The sequence below is a fragment of the Ranitomeya variabilis genome, chromosome 6 (assembly GCF_051348905.1).
Source record: "Ranitomeya variabilis isolate aRanVar5 chromosome 6, aRanVar5.hap1, whole genome shotgun sequence".
In the NCBI taxonomy this organism is placed as follows: Eukaryota; Metazoa; Chordata; class Amphibia; order Anura; family Dendrobatidae; genus Ranitomeya; species Ranitomeya variabilis.
Window position 1 is genome coordinate 262020772 of NC_135237.1, and position 18037 is coordinate 262038808.

Genomic DNA, 18037 nt, shown 5'->3' on the forward strand with positions numbered 1-18037 from the left:
TATTTACCTACTTAGCAGCATAGTTTTTTGGGGTTATGGAATTTTTATTAAATATATTGCAATTTAAGTAAAACAATATGTGCAAAAACACAAAAAAATTAGGTTTTTACATACCTGTTTTATTAATATAATTTAACAAGCATGATAATGCTGCAGGTTGTTGCCACAAGTGCTTTACCGTGCTTGTACCTGCCCTTATTGTAAAATTGTTAGTTACATTTTTTGCCCAGTGAATAATAAATTATTATAATTTTTAAACATTGTACACTCAGATTCCTTTTTGCATATCTGTTTTAATATTCAAATGTGATTCACCCTTTACCCCCAAGAATACTGTGGCCTAGTATAGCAATTTTAAGCCATGTTCCTACTTTCTGGCATTTGCTATAACCTTATCCTTCCAAAAAAGAGAAATTATGCAAGAACAATATATGGATCCTTTGCAGTGCAATAGCTCTGTCTATGACAGAACCTGCTTGCTGCTTTGAAGGTAGAAGTGATCCCCTTTAACTCTTGGACCCCTGTGTGGCTTCACAGTGTGTACCAATAATAATAATAATAATAATAATAATAATCTTTATTTATATAGTGCCAACATATTCCACAGCGCTTTACAGTTTAACAGTTTCAAACACAACAGTCATAGGTAACAACGTTAACAATACAGTAATAAAGCAAAAAATAAGACAAAATACGACGACCCTGCTCGTGAGAGCTTACAATCTACAATGAGGTGGGGAGATACAAAGCACAGGTGTGTATTTACAATGGTGTATTTACAATGATGGTCCAGCCATCTTCAGGGAGTGGGGGGTAGATGGAAATAGTGAATGGGCTACACACACACAAACATAAAATGAGTTTGATTAGGGAAAGTGATAGGCCGCTCTGAACAAATGTGTTTTGAGGGAGCGCCTAAAACTATGCAAGTTGTGGATGGTCCTAAGGGTACCGTCACACATTGAAATTTTCATCGCTACGACGGCACGATTCGTGACGTCGCAGCGTCGTATGATCATCGCTCCAGCGTCGTAGACTGCGGTCACACGGTGCAATCACGGCGCTGGAGCGATGCCGAAGTCCCCGGGTAACCAGGGTAAACATCGGGTAACTAAGCGCAGGGCCGCGCTTAGTAACCCGATGTTTACCCTGGTTACCAGCGTAAACGTAAAAAAACAAACAGTACATACTCACCCGTCGGTGTCCTTCAGGTCCCTTGCCGTCTGCTTCCTGCTCTGAGTGCAGCCGTACAGTGAGAGCAGAGCGCAGCGGTGCTGCGCTCTGCTCTCACTTTCCGGCCGGCAGTCAGAGCAGGAAGCAGACGGCAAGGGACCTGAAGGACACCGACGGGTGAGTATGTACGGTTTGTTTTTTTATGTTTACGCTGGTAACCAGGGTAAACATCGGGTTACTAAGCGCGGCCCTGCGCTTAGTTACCCGATGTTTACCCTGGTTACAAGCGAAGACATCGCTGGATCGCTGTCACACACAACGATCCAGCGATGTCAGCGGGTGATCAAGCGACGAAAGAAAGTTCCAAACGATCTGCTACGACGTACGATTCTCAGCAGGGTGTCTGATCGCAGTAGCGTGTCAGACACAGCGATATCGTAACGATATCTCTAGAACGTCACGAATCGTAACGTCGTAGCGATGGAAATTTCAATGTGTGACGGTACCCTAATGTCTTGGGGTAGAGCATTCCAGAGGATTGGCGCAGCACGGGAGAAGTCTTGGAGTCGGGAGTGGGAGGTACGGATTAGTGCAGAGGTTAGTCGAAAGTCTTTTGCAGAGCGCAGAGGTCGGTTAGGCCGATAGACAGAAATTATACCAATAATAAGATAACCCCTGTAAATAATTAAAATTTTGAAAACAACCTATTACACTTAGGGTAAGTTCACACAGGACTTTTTTGCTGCGTTTTTTTATGCTAATTTAGGTGCGGTTTTTTGGTGCGTATTTGGTGCGTTTTTTTGGGTAAGTTCACACAGGACTTTTTTGCTGCGTATTTTTGCTGCGTTTTTATGCCAATTTTCAGCTGCTTATAGATGCGTTTTTTGTGCGGTTTTGGTGCGTTTTTTTGTCTATTTGTGCATGATAATAAAGTTGAGTGACCCCAGTGGAGCTTAGCATCGCCTTCATCCCAGCAGGGGAACAATTTACGGCGAATTACATGCCATGCATTGGCCTTTTTTTGACGATCACTGTAGTTTGGGCAAGCTACATCCCAAATTACAGGCATTGCTTCCACCTTGGAAAAATAAATGAAAAAGTAATTACCAAATGCAAGATGAAATGAAGCCAACATTCATGACAAGGAAGATACAAACATACACATGCAGAACACATGAACATGTACATAACAGCACATGAGCATCGCAAAGTGTACCATTGCAAACAATCGGATAGATAGATATATCACAAATTACAAAAAATATTACCTCCATGACTAGTTGGGAAACATTAATGCTCATCCTCCTATACCAAGACATGGCTAACACCTCACTACCAGAAACTCCCTCACAATAGATCACAATCAGTACACTTCACAATGGCTCTTCACACCTCACAATGGCTCACAATGGCTCTTCACACCTCACTACCAGGGACTCCCTCACAATAGATCACAATCAGGACACCTCACAATGGCTCTTCACACCTCACAATGGCTCACAATGGCTCTTCACACCTCACTAACCACACCCCTAAGCTCTTGGCTGTGAGATCACTTCCTGCTGGCCATGATTTTTCTGCACAAAAAAACGCAGCAAATAATGCTACATGCGTTTTTGCTGCGTTTTTGCAGCGTTTTTTCCATCACCCATTCAAGTCAATGGGTGAAAAAACGCTGCAAAAACGCAGCAAAAACGCTGAAAGAAGTGACATGCCCTATGTCCAAAAAACGCAGCAAAGCAGAAAATACTGATCAAATAAAAACCCAATGTGTGTGCATGAGATTTCTGAAATCTCATAGGCTTTGCTGGTACTGTACAAAGCAGCTGAAAATTAGCATAAAAAAATGCAGCAAAAATACGCAGCAAAAAAGTCCTGTGTGAACATACCCTTAATCGAGACATTTAACTTTGCACATCTATTTTGGATTGTCAAATTTAAATTGTCAATTTGGACACACATACACGTCGCAACAATAATATGGGGAAGATAGTGTTGTACTGGCCTCTCTGGCCATCGCATGCACAATATTTATTATTTATGGTTGTTTCCTTTATTTAAAAAGTGTGGATTTTTTGTGTGTAAATAATGCAAACATTAGAAATATTTCCAAAATATTTGTTAAATGAAAAAGTGACACCTGCAATGGACTTGAAATAGTGAGAGAAAAAAAACATACCATGTAAAAAATGTGTGAGTCCAAACAATACTAGTATCAAACGTAGGTCAAAATTGGCTCCCTTTGCCTTTGGCAAGAGGACTAATAGGGAACAAGGGAAGGGCAAATGTAATATATACAGTACAGACCAAAAGTTTAGACACACCTTCTCATTTAAAGATTTTTCTGTATTTTCATGACTATGAAAATTGTACATTCACACTGAAGGCATCAAAACTATGAATTAACACATGTGGAATTATATACTTAAAAAGTGTGAAACAAGTGAAAATATGTCTTATATTCTAGGTTCTTCAAAGTAGCCACCTTTTGCTTTGATGACTGCTTTGCACACACTTGGCATTCTCTTGATGAGCTTCAAGAGGTAGTCACCAGGAATGGTTTTCACTTCACAGGTGTGCCCAGTCTGGTTTAATAAGTGGGATTTCTTGCCTTATAAATGGGGTTGGGACCATCAGTTGTGCTGTGCAGAAGTCTGGTGGATACGCAGCTGATAGTCCTACTGAATAGACTGTTAGAATTTGTATCATGGCAAGAAAAAAGCAGCTAAGTAAAGAAAAATGAGTGGCTATAATTACTTTAAGAAATGAAGGTCAGTCAGTCCGAAAAATTGGGAAAACTTTGAAAGTGTCCCCTAGTGCAGTGGCAAAAACCATCAAGCGCTACAAAGAAACTGGCTCACATGAGGACTGCCACAGGAAAGGAAGACCAAGAGTCACCTCTGCTTCTGAGGATAAGTTTGTCTGAGTCACCAGCCTCAGAAATCACAGGTTAACAGAAGCTCAGATTAGAGAGACCTGGTCAATGCCACACAGAGTTCTAGAAGCAGTCACATCTCTACAACAACTGTTAAGAGGAGACTTTGTGCAGCAGGCCTTCATGGTAAAATAGCTGCTAGGAAACCACTGCTAAGGACAGGCAACAAGCAGAAGAGACTTGTTTGGGCTAAAGAACACAAGGAATGGACATTAGACCAGTGGAAATCTGTGCTTTGGTCTGATGAGTCAAAATTTGAGATCTTTGGTTCCAGCCACTGTGTCTTTTTGTGACGCAGAAAAGGTGAATGGATGGACTCTACATGCCTGGTTCCCACCGTGAGGCATGGAGGAGGAGGTGTGATGGTGTGGGGGTGCTTTTCTGGTGACACTGTTGGGGATTTATTCAAAATTGAAGGCATACTGAACCAGCATGGCTACCAGAGCATCTTGCAGCGACATGCTATTCCATCCAGTTTGCATTTAGTTGGACCATCATTTATTTTTCAACAGGACAATGACCCCAAACACACCTTCAGGCTGTATAAGGGCTATTTGACAACGAAGGAGAGTGATGGGGTGCTACGCTATATGACCTGGCCTCCACAGTCACCAGACCTGAACCCAATCGAGATGGTTTGGGGTGAGCTGGACCGCAGAGTGAAGACCATTCCCGATGACTACCTCTCCCACATAGAGACAACTATCAACCTAATAAGGGATGACGGGGATGATGAGTTTGTGATGGTCAAGACCTGAAAAATAGATTGGTATGCTAATGAGGTGATGTCATCAGTGGGGGAGGGTGTTGTACCTGTCAAAAAAGAAAGCAAGACACGTGCAGCCAATAGATCCTGTAGGGAAAAATCAGCTAGTTTTGCTGTCAGCTCTGGAGCAGCTGATGCATTCCATGCTGTTGCCTAAGGAGGCTCAATAGTTCCTAAAAGCTCCAGTCACTTTGGTGATGATTCGTACATTTGGGCATCTGGTGTGCGGGAGTTCTTTTGCACATTGACAACAGATGATTTATGGCCAAACGGATGAATGTTTTGAATGGCAGCGAAACACCTCCACAACTGGGACATATTGTGAAGCCTCTTTGACTGGGCGATATCTATGTTTCACCCACTAGGTAGCAGTTATTTGTCTCTGTTTACACCTCCTCCGGATCATTCTTAACTATCTTATTATTCCAAACAACCAGATGGCATGACACTGATTCCAGACGCTGCCCTCATTCATTTTATTCATTCAAGGTAAAGTGCTGCCAAAAGATTTTACAGTTCAAAAGCATTTGGAGCAAAAGACATGCAACAAATGATATGCTTCTGTGCTTCAAGCAACAAATCTCATGCTGGCTGGCTCACAGTTGACTGCACCTGGGAATTGTTATGACCAACAATGATCAGAACATTCTAGTTTCCTCATAGTAAAGCAAAGTAACTCACACTTCCTGCATGGTACACATCCAAAATTTAATTATGCAACATTTCTTTCAGATATATACCAGCATGAGGAAGGTGGTGGCCATGATCATGATACTGTAAGCTCATTTCAATCATTCTTATGTGTTGAAGCATGACCACCTGCCTTGCAAAAACAGAATGGTCTGCTAAAGAACTGCCTGAACATTGCAACCGAGTGGAATTTCTACGCTGCATATTTTGGAGCATCTACACTAGCAACTTAAAGCAGTGATGGACTGTATCATGCCACAGACAAACATGAGCATGGGTTTCTTTTAAAATCCAATATAGCAGTTAATGAGGGATGCGTGTCACTTACTGGAGCTCTTCAACAAATTTGTCTGTAATGACAACAATGGAGTCAGTCATATCATTCAAGAGGGGATGAAGCAGGCACAGCAACTTATATATGTTAATTTCCACCCTGTCTCTGTTGGGGACCCTCAAGGTCCATATGACATGCCTTAGGATGTGGACGAAGAGGAGAGAAAGCAGGAGGAGGGAGAGTACCTGAAGGTAAATGTTAAAACAGACATTGAGATTGCACAGGTAGGAGACAAGAAAGTCAAAATTATATTATGATGATGCTGGCCATGACAATTAACCTTCACAGCACGGTGATAAAATTGAACCAATGGGAGGGCCCTTGTCATCCTGGTTAGCATGGCTAGGTTTCTGCTAAAATGCTGGTGGGATGACAGGTGTATTGTTACCATCAAGCACAGTAATGATTATTGCATATTTATACTTTTGGACCCTAGCTATGAAAGGAAAATGTGAAAATGTTTTCCAGCTCCTTAAAGGAAGTTTAAATAGACGTAAAACAATGGATAAACTCTGTTACTTGCTCATTGAAGCTTTTACTGAGCAGATGAATGACAATCTCACAGCTGGCCAGGAGACTCCTCTTCGCTCCCTGCAGACCCCATATTCCCACACCAGTGCCAGCATTAGTGCTACCAGTTGCCAAGGCAGTAGAAGCAGGAGCAACAGCTAAAGTATTTTTTACATGATGGACTAGATATTTTATCTGCTATTGAGCCAATCTGATGTTCTCTAGCAAACAGGAGAAGTCAGGTTCACTTGTATCTAGACTGTGTAATTCTCTAAGAGATATTGTGAGTCTTGATACCATGAATTTCTAGCTCAGCAGATTAGAAAAGTGCCTGGAACTGGCCCAGGTTGTTACGAACTATTAAAACAAGAACCAAATGGTGAATATAGGTCTCATTAAATATAATTTTTATTGAAAGATAGATACACAATAAAACAGGAACTAAAAACAGGATAACCCAATGGAGTACCACATAGATAAATGCATATGTTTTTGACTAATATATAGCAAAATAATTAGCCTTCCCAGAACAGGATGCTGATAAAATAGCAAAGCATTCTGCCAAAAATGGAGGACATGCCTATCCAGAGAAAATAAACAGAACAAACAAATGAGAGTGTATGTATGTAAAACGTAAAACTCTTCCTAAGATCACAAGTGAATGCAAATATACTACTATCTATGTGTATCACCCCTAGTGAAGTGATAAGGCTTTCAAAATATGATATTAGTATAATACTTACGTGTTGTGGTGTGGCAGATAGTGAACACATGTGGTCCTGGCTCCCCAACGAGCGTTTCACCCTTACTTCATAAGGGGGCCTGTCATATCAGGAGCATTGGTGAGTATATAAAGGTAATGTCAATTAATTAGCTAATAATGATCTGCATAACAGTTAAATGTATTAGCTTGGGATGAGCAAACGTGCTTGGTGATACTTGTATATCACTCAACTCTCTATGTACTCAAATGTGTTCGGCACTTAGTGAGCATTAGCCGGTGCTCAATTTCAACCTCAAATCCTCGACCTGCATGTTTGGCACCTATTACACGGCCAACAATAATATGAGGAATGCCTGCGAGTCACTGTAATGCCATAGCCATCTTGATAGTAGCATTATTGTGATTGGCTGGCCATATGACATCATCAGGGGTTATGAAAGGGCAGGACAGAAATACTCATCTATAGAGTATTAGGTGCTTTTTGATTAAATTCTGTGTTATATAACACTCCCAAACAAGCATTGAAATATTTTTATGGATTCAATTACTCATCCATATACTATTATGTGGTTTGGGGTACAATTCTATGTTATATAACATTCCCCAAAAAGTTGAAACATTTTTCTGTATTCAATTACTCATCCATATACTCTTATGTGGTCTGTGGTACATTTTGGTGTTATATAATATTTCTAAAAAGCATTGAAACATTTTTTTGTATTCAGTTGCTCATCCATATACAATTATGTGGTCTGTGGTACATTTCAGTGTTATATAACAGTCCAGAAAAGCTTTGAAAAGTTTTTATGTATTCAATTACTCATCACTCATCATTACTCAGTATTATGTGCTCTGTGGGAGACAAAGATGGCACAATAATGCAAGACTTCAGAGGAAGTGACCGGAGGAATATCAAGGCCAGAAGAAGGTGGCGCGGCAGTGGAGGTGGCAGGAGCCATTAGTCCAGAAAAGGTCGCTTTCCTGGAACCACGAAGGCCCAATTCCAGGTCTGAACCCTGGTCACAGCCTTCATCACTGAGGCTCTTGTGTGCTGTGGATGGAAGATCCTGGATGCAGGAACTAGTGAGCATATTGAGGGACCTAGGCTGTTCAAAAGAGACAAGGAGGCGAGCCAAGATCAGTGCTGAAGAAATGCTAGCAGGCCCTCCATCCGCAAAGTACCAACAGTTGGCATCCCAGGGGCAGGTTGTTATGTACAACCGACAGCGGAGATGAGGGTCCATCAAACACTTGCCTCAAAGGCTACAAGATATGACAGCTAGAACCAGTGTCACACTCCTCAAAATGGAGAGGCAACATCACTGGTATGCGGTGGGTGTGATCCAAGAAGGATGGAAGCAGTATAAACTTTCTTGAGGACTGAACGAACCTGGGAAAGGCTCCTTAAGGCATCTCAAATTGGGGTTACTACCACCCTTGAGAGATCTGCCAGTCCTTGTTGTTCCCCAACTCTTATGCGGGGGCAGGCGATGGTGCATGTGACGCAGGGAGCTGTCAACTATTACTATATGTTGGGGACGCTGGCAGCTGGATAACTTACAGACAAAGAACCTGGGAATCAGGCACCATGAAGCAGATGGAGGCAGCTCCCCAGCCTCCCAAGGAAGGAAGAAAAGAAGTGGCAGGAGTACAGCAATTACACTTTAAAAATATTTTAATGAGTCCTACCATTGTTGTTGCCTTTCAGGGGTCTATGGATGACCTTCCTTATAATTTTTTCAGCATTTGCTCTTTTTGCAAAGCCATTGTAATAATAATAACTGCATTCAAAACTTGGGTCGACAGAGAAGGTGGCAGTAGCCTGTGGTCCAGAACCAGCCACTTTTCCAGAACCACCGAGACCCGCAGTGTTATGGACCTGGTGGTTAGGTGCACCTGGAATGACCTGATGGTTAAACTAGAAGACAGGACCATGTTATGATCCGGTGGTAGGATCTCAAAACTGACCTGATACATATAACCAGAATGTTAGGACAAGTTCTGGGGATGTGGAAGCTATACTGACCGCAATCCTGATCCTATCCAACACACTAAAGGCAGCCGTGGAGCGTTACCTAAAAACCTAGACGCCTCTTCACAGCCTGAGAAACTGACTGCCCCTAGAGAGAGAGCAAAGACCTCACTTGCCTCAGAGAAATAACCCCAAAGTTATAGACAGCCCCCCACAAATAACGGTGAGTTAAGGGGAAAATACAAACGTAGAAATGAAACAGGTTTAGCAAATGAGGCCCGCTAACACTAGATAGACAGAAAATAGATAGGAATCTGTGCGGTCAGTACAAAAACTATCAAAATTAAACCACGCAGAGAATACAAGAACCCCCACACCGACTCACGATGTGAGGGGCGCACTCTGCACCCCAGAACTAACCAGCAAGCAAAAATTCACATAAAAGCAAGCTGGACTGAACTCATCATATACTGAGAAACGTTTTCAAGGAAATAATGAGCAAAATGAACAAGCAAACTTAGCTTCTCCAGCAGGAGACTGGTCACAAGAAATCAATTCTCATATAACCTGCAATACTACGCAGGTTATATACTATGCTGTATGCAGTTGTCCCAAAGCATACGTTGGGCTCACCTCTCGCCGTCTGGGTACGCGGATACGCGAACATGTGCGTGATATACTGGCGGCCAGAGATGAGAAAGAATTTTTGAAATTGAAGACCATACCGCGACATTATAAACAGTTTCATGATTGTAACCCCAAATCCTTTATGGCACGTGGGATCGATCATGTTTCCTGTGGCATTAGAGGTGGTGATGTCAAGCGCATCCTGGCACAAAAAGAGTGCCGCTGGATCAACACTCTTGGAACCATGATACCCATGGGCCTAAACGAGGTACATGGATTTTCTTCCTTTCTCTAAACACTATGCCCGGTATAACTAGTAATATTAGCTCTCCTGTTGCCTCTGTTATTTGCTTGTCAGTTTTTAATTCGGTTTCCTTTTTTGATCTGTTACTTTTAGTGTTCATACCTTCGGTCTTGTTTCATGCGACTGTCCATGCCGTGGGGACATAGGTGGATGAGTGAGGATATACGGATGAAGATAACATTTACCGCCTAGAAGAGGAGAAAATTGATTAATTTCTAAAAATGAACCACGATATAGTTATATGTATAAAAAACAACAATACTAATATGCAATTCTCCTCTACAGTATTGGTATATCCATTTATTGTACTGCACTTATGCGTATAAATATCCCCATATGTAGGTATATATTGCCTTATTAACTGTTTGGGCATATTCGTTTGATCATGACCGTTATGTAAAAAAATTTTTTTTTTTTTTTGGTTCTGTTTGTTTTCTTTTTCTCTTTTCCTTTTTTGTGATGTATAGCGTATACTAATTAGCTTATTATATTTCATCGAATAGGCATGTTTTTTATCACGCACTCTTTGCACTTTGTGTCATATATGCGATATTCCCAGAGATGATTCTGTGTCTGGTGACGCGGGTCTAACCTGGGAACTTAGCAACTTATTGTATATGTCTTTATCATCACTGCCAATGTATTTGCACTTTTGTTATGATGCCTGAATAAATTAGGCTCTTTACCATTAAGCACAGAATCAATTACCTCACGAGCACTATGTCACCTTATATGTGGAGGCGCAGTCCCTGCTGCTCTGAGCCCCCCTCTCGGCGGCGATCCTGTGTTGTGTGTTGTGGGCGTGGCGCCCGCCCGCTCACATGACCGGGCTCTGCCGCTGGATCTGAGGCTTGGAATGCAGCAGGGAAGTAGTTTCTGCGTTCCACAGCAGCGCACCGGTTGGTCACATGACCGGATTTGGTCACTATTTATGGGATTGGGATTCCGTATTAGCCACGCCCCCTGAGGAAGCGGCTACACATAGACGCGAAACGCGCGTTGGGGTTCACACCCAGGATCCAGTCGGGCACATTTGAACTCTCATGGGTAATTAGCTCTTACTTTTTTATGTCTTATATGCTGCAAGATACATTTGTATGCATGGGCGCATTATCGGCACTACTATCAGCTGCTAATATTTGTCTTTAGTTGCCATGCGTCGGATGTAATTCTCCTTACGTGCATGGAGTTGATATATATTGTTGCACCATATAATTTATACCATTACTACATCTGTGCCCTGATCTGTGAGCCGGGTGTTTTTGGTTGCACCTAAGGACACAGTCACAATTTACTAAACATGAAGTTGTTCTATATGTATTATGTATACGCGTACATGTAAAGCTAAACCACTAATAAATATGTTTTAAATGTTATTCTTTTGGGCCATTTTTTGACTCGTTGTTCTCCAAGATTGATATTATGATTTTGAGTCGGCTTATATTTATATACTTACTGACGACTGTATTAATATATATTCAGGAGAGCTCCGAATCAGGACTGAATACACCGACAGCAGGCAACAAATGAAGGTCCAGGTGAGTTAAATAGGCCCAGCATAGAAGGAAATGAAGCAGCTGAGCCCAGCCATATCGCTAAAGGCCACCAGAGGGAGCCCAAGAACGGAATTCACAACAGGACAAGCTCTGGGAAGTGGGAACTCTGCTGACCGCAAATCCTAATCCTATAACACACAAACTAGAAATAGCTGTGGAGCGTACCTAACTCTCCCTAGACGCCTCTTCACAGCCTAAGAGCTAACTACCCCTAAAGATAGGAAAATCAGCCTTACCTTGCCTCAGAGAAATTCCCCCAAAGGTAAAGGCAGCCACCCACATATATTAACTGTGAGTTAAGAGGAAAGTCACAAACACAGGGATGAAACAGGTTTCAGCAAAGGAGGCCAGACTTACTAAATAGACTGAGGATAGGAAAGGGATCTATGCGGTCAGCACAAAAAACTAAAAAAAGCCACGCAGAGAGTGCAAAAAGACCCCCGCACCGACTCACGGTGCGGAGGTGCCACTCTGCAACCCAGAGCTTCCAGCTAGCAAGGCAATATCATGTTAGCAAGCTGGACAAGAACTTAGCAAGTACTAAGAAATATATTCACTTAGCTTCTGCTGGAGTAGACAGGTCATCAGAAAGATCCGAGAGAGATCTGAACCAGTCCTGATACATTGACAGCTGGCATGGAGTAACGATCTGAGTGGAGTTAAATAGAGAAGCCAGCCTAGCCGCAAACGAGGGCAGCTGAGGAAGCGACCTCAGAACCAGCAGCTCCACTCACAGCCACCAGAGGGAGTCCACAGACAGAACTTGCCGAAGTATCATTCATGACCACAGGAGGGAGTTCGAAAACGGAATTCACAACACCGCAGCCTTCACCGCTGGAGTTCATGGTGACTGTTGTGAATTTGGATTCTGGGCTCCCCCGGTGGCCGCTTGTGGAATTGGACTTGTCATCCTCTTTCCTGTTTCACCTGATTCCATCAGTAGTGGGTGTCGCTATTTAAGCTCATTTCTCTGGTGGTTTCTTGCCGGTCAACAATGTTATCTGATGCCTCTCAGTGCTTGTTCCTGCTTCTAGACAACTACTGATAAGTTGGACTTTTGTCCATGTTTTGTTTTGCCTATTTGTTCCAGTTCGCAGCTGAAGTTTTGTTACTGTGTCTGGAAAGCTCTCGTCGATCAGGGATTGCTACTCTGGCGTTATGAGTTAATGCCAGAGTTTAAGGTAATCTCTGGATGGTGTTTTGTTAGTATTTTTCTGCTGACCATGAAAGTATACTATCTGTCTTCTGCTATCTAGTAAGCGGACCTCAAATTTGCTAAGACTATTTTCCTGCTGCGTTTGTTGTTTCATCTGAACTCACCGTCATTATATGTGGGGGGCTACTGTCTTCTTTGGAATATTTCTCTAGAGGTGAGCCAGGTCTTATATTTCCCTCTGCTAGCTATTTAGGTCTTAGGCCAGAGCTGGGCATCTAGCGATAAATAGGAAATGCTACCTGGCTATTTCTAGTTGCGCGGCAGGCTTAGTTCATGGTCAGTATAGTTCCATCTTCCGAGAGCTTGTCCCTCTATAGGCTTGCTATGATCTCTGCCTGCAGAGATCATGACAGTTTGACCGGCCTGTAAAGTGTTAAAGACCCAGGTTGAGAAAGGAGAGTTATAAGAAGTCTGCTGGAATTTTTTTTTTTTTCCTCCAGTCTGCCTTGCTGCAGTCTTTTTTCTCTCTCTCCTCCTAATCTCTGTATGCTCTGTGTGCACCTGACAATAATGGATCTCCAGAGTGTAACTGCGGGTTTGAATAATCTCATCACGAAAGTACAAAATTTACAAGATTTTGTGGTACATGCTCCGGTATCTGAGCCGAGAATTCCTTTGCCGGAGTTCTTCACAGGGAATAGAGCTAGCTTCCAGAATTTCCGAAATAATTGTAAGCTTTATTTGTCCCTGAAGTCTCGTTCAGCTGGAGACCCTGCTCAGCAGGTTAGGATTGTGATTTCCTTGCTCAGGGGTGACCCTCAAGATTGGGCCTTCTCATTGCCAGCAGGGGATCCTGCGTTACGCGATGTGGATGCGTTTTTTCTGGCCTTGGGCTTGCTTTATGAGGAACCTCATTTGGAACTTCAGGCAGAAAAAACTTTGATGGCACTATCTCAGGGGCAAGACGAAGCTGAAGTTTTCTGCCAAAAATTCCGTAAATGGTCTGTGCTTACTCAGTGGAATGAGTGCGCCTTGGCGGCAACTTTCAGAGAAGGTCTCTCTGATGCCGTTAAGGATGTTATGGTGGGGTTCCCTTTGCCTGCAGGTCTGAATGAGTCCATGACAATGGCTATTCAGATTGATAGGCGTCTGCGGGAGCGCAAACCGATGCACCATCTGGCGGTGTCTATGGAAAAGACGCCAGAAAGTATGCAGTGTGATAGAATTCTGTCCAGGAGCGAGCGACAGAATTTTAGACGGAAGAATGGATTGTGTTTCTATTGTGGGGATTCTACTCATGTTATATCGGCATGCTCTAGGCGTACAAAGAAGCTTGATAAGTCTGTTTCCATTGGCACCATTCAGTCTAAGTTTATTTTGTCTGTAACCCTGATTTGCTCTTTGTCATCCATTGCCACGGACGCCTATGTTGACTCTGGCGCCGCTCTGAGTCTTATGGATTGGTCCTTTGCCAATCGTTGTGGTTTTGATTTAGAGCCTTTGGAGACTCTTATTCCTCTGAAGGGGATTGACTCCACCCCATTGGCTAATAATAAACCACAATACTGGACACAAGTAACCATGCGTATCAATCCGGATCACCAGGAGATTATTCGTTTCCTGGTGCTGTATAATTTACATGACGATTTGGTACTGGGATTGCCATGGTTGCAGTCTCACAACCCAGTCTTGGACTGGAGAGCTATGTCTGTGTTGAGCTGGGGATGTAAGGGTATTCATGGGGACGTACCTTTGGTTTCTATTTCGTCGTCCATTCCCTCTGAAGTCCCTGAGTTCCTCTCTGATTATCAAGACGTCTTTGACGAACCCAAGCTTGGGTCGTTACCTCCGCACCGTGAGTGCGATTGTGCCATAGATTTGATACCGGGTTGTAAATATCCAAAGGGTCGTTTGTTTAATTTGTCTGTGCCGGAACATGCTGCTATGCGGGAATATATAAAGGAGTCTTTGGAAAAGGGACATATTCGTCCATCTTCTTCTCCCTTGGGAGCTGGGTTTTTCTTTGTCTCAAAAAAAGACGGCTCTTTGAGACCATGTATTGATTATCGGCTTCTGAATAAGATCACTGTTAAGTATCAATACCCATTGCCATTGCTTACTGATTTGTTTGCTCGTATAGAGGGTGCTAAGTGGTTCTCTAAAATTGATCTTCGTGGGGCGTATAATTTGGTGCGGATCAGGCAGGGGGATGAGTGGAAGACCGCATTTAATACGCCCGAGGGCCACTTTGAGTATTTGGTCATGCCTTTTGGTCTTTCTAATGCCCCTTCAGTTTTCCAGTCTTTTATGCATGATATTTTCCGCGATTTTCTGGATAGATTTATGATAATATATCTGGATGATATTCTGATTTTTTCTGATGACTGGGACTCTCATGTCCAGCAGGTCAGGAGAGTTTTTCAGGTTCTGCGGTCTAATTCTTTATGTGTGAAGGGGTCTAAGTGCGTTTTTGGGGTCCAGAAAATTTCCTTTTTGGGGTATATTTTTTCTCCCTCTTCCATTGAGATGGATCCCGTCAAGGTGCAAGCTATTTGTGACTGGACTCAGCCCTCCTCTCTTAAGGGTCTTCAGAGATTTTTGGGCTTTGCCAACTTTTACCGCCGATTTATTGCTGGTTTTTCGGATGTCGTTAAACCACTGACTGATTTGACCAGACAAGGCGCTGATGTTGCTAATTGGTCCCCTCATGCTGTAGAGGCCTTTCAGGAGCTTAAGCGCCGTTTTGCCTCTGCCCCTGTGTTGCGTCAGCCTGATGTGAATCTGCCTTTTCAGGTTGAGGTTGACGCTTCGGAGATCGGAGCTGGGGCAGTGTTGTCGCAGAAAGGTTCCGACTGCTCCGTCATTAGGCCTTGTGCCTTCTTTTCTCGCAAATTTTCGCCCGCAGAGCGGAATTATGATGTTGGGAATCGGGAGCTTTTGGCCATGAAGTGGGCGTTTGAGGAGTGGCGCCATTGGCTCGAGGGGGCTAGGCATCAGGTGGTGGTATTGACTGACCACAAAAATTTGATTTATCTTGAGACTGCCAGACGCCTGAATCCTAGACAGGCGCGCTGGTCTTTATTTTTTTCTCGCTTTAATTTTGTGGTGTCATACCTACCGGGTTCTAAGAATGTTAAGGCAGATGCCCTTTCTAGGAGTTTTGACCCGGACTCTCCTGGTAATTCTGAACCCACAGGTATCCTTAGGGAGGGAGTAATTTTGTCGGCCGTTTCTCCTGATCTGCGGCGGTCCTTGCAAGAGTTTCAGGCGGATAGACCGGATCGTTGTCCGCCTGATAGACTGTTTGTTCCGGATGATTGGACCAGCAGAGTCATCTCTGAGGTACATTCTTCTGCATTGGCAGGTCATCCCGGAATTTTTGGTACCAGGGATTTGGTGGCAAGATCCTTCTGGTGGCCTTCTCTGTCACGAGATGTGCGAGTCTTTGTGCAGTCATGTGACGTTTGTGCTCGGGCCAAGTCTTGTAGTTCTCGGGCTAGCGGACTGCTGTTGCCCTTGCCTATTCCTAAGAGGCCTTGGACACACATCTCGATGGATTTTATTTCAGATCTGCCTGTTTCCCAGAAGATGTCTGTCATCTGGGTGGTCTGTGACCGTTTCTCTAAAATGGTCCATTTGGTTCCTCTGCCCAAGTTGCCTTCTTCTTCTGAGTTGGTTCCTCTGTTTTTTCAGAATGTTGTCCGATTGCACGGTATTCCTGAGAATATTGTTTCTGACAGAGGTACCCAATTTGTGTCTAGATTTTGGCGGGCATTCTGTGCTAGGATGGGCATAGATTTGTCTTTTTCATCTGCTTTTCACCCTCAGACTAATGGCCAGACCGAGCGGACTAATCAGACCCTTGAGACATATCTGAGGTGTTTTGTCTCTGCTGACCAGGATGATTGGGTTGCTTTTTTGCCATTGGCAGAGTTCGCCCTCAATAATCGGGCCAGTTCTTCCACCTTGGTGTCCCCGTTTTTCTGTAATTCGGGGTTTCACCCTCGATTTTCCTCCGGTCAGGTGGAATCCTCGGATTGTCCTGGAGTGGATGCGGTGGTGGAGAGATTGCATCACATCTGGGGGCAGGTTATGGACAATTTGAAGTTGTCCCAGGAGAAGACTCAGCGTTTTGCCAACCGTCATCGTCGTGTTGGTTCTCGGCTTTGTGTTGGAGATTTAGTGTGGTTGTCTTCTCGTTTTGTCCCTATGAGGGTCTCTTCTCCTAAGTTTAAACCTCGGTTCATCGGCCCTTATAGAATATTGGAGATTCTTAATCCTGTTTCTTTCCGTTTGGACCTCCCTGCGTCCTTTTCCATTCATAACGTTTTTCATCGGTCGTTATTGCGCAGGTATGAGGTACCTGTTGTACCTTCTGTTGAGCCTCCTGCTCCGGTGTTGGTTGAGGGTGAGTTGGAGTACGTTGTGGAGAAAATTTTGGACTCTCGTGTTTCCAGACGGAAACTCCAGTATCTGGTCAACTGGAAGGGTTACGGCCAGGAGGATAATTCTTGGGTCAATGCATCTGATGTTCATGCTTCTGATCTTGTTCGTGCCTTCCATAGGGCTCATCCTGGTCGCCCTGGTGGATCTGGTGAGGGTTCGGTGCCCCCTCCTTGAGGGGGGGGTACTGTTGTGAATTTGGATTCTGGGCTCCCCCGGTGGCCGCTTGTGGAATTGGACTTGTCATCCTCTTTCCTGTTTCACCTGATTCCATCAGTAGTGGGTGTCGCTATTTAAGCTCATTTCTCTGGTGGTTTCTTGCCGGTCAACAATGTTATCTGATGCCTCTCAGTGCTTGTTCCTGCTTCTAGACAACTACTGATAAGTTGGACTTTTGTCCATGTTTTGTTTTGCCTATTTGTTCCAGTTCGCAGCTGAAGTTTTGTTACTGTGTCTGGAAAGCTCTCGTCGATCAGGGATTGCTACTCTGGCGTTATGAGTTAATGCCAGAGTTTAAGGTAATCTCTGGATGGTGTTTTGTTAGTATTTTTCTGCTGACCATGAAAGTATACTATCTGTCTTCTGCTATCTAGTAAGCGGACCTCAAATTTGCTAAGACTATTTTCCTGCTGCGTTTGTTGTTTCATCTGAACTCACCGTCATTATATGTGGGGGGCTACTGTCTTCTTTGGAATATTTCTCTAGAGGTGAGCCAGGTCTTATATTTCCCTCTGCTAGCTATTTAGGTCTTAGGCCAGAGCTGGGCATCTAGCGATAAATAGGAAATGCTACCTGGCTATTTCTAGTTGCGCGGCAGGCTTAGTTCATGGTCAGTATAGTTCCATCT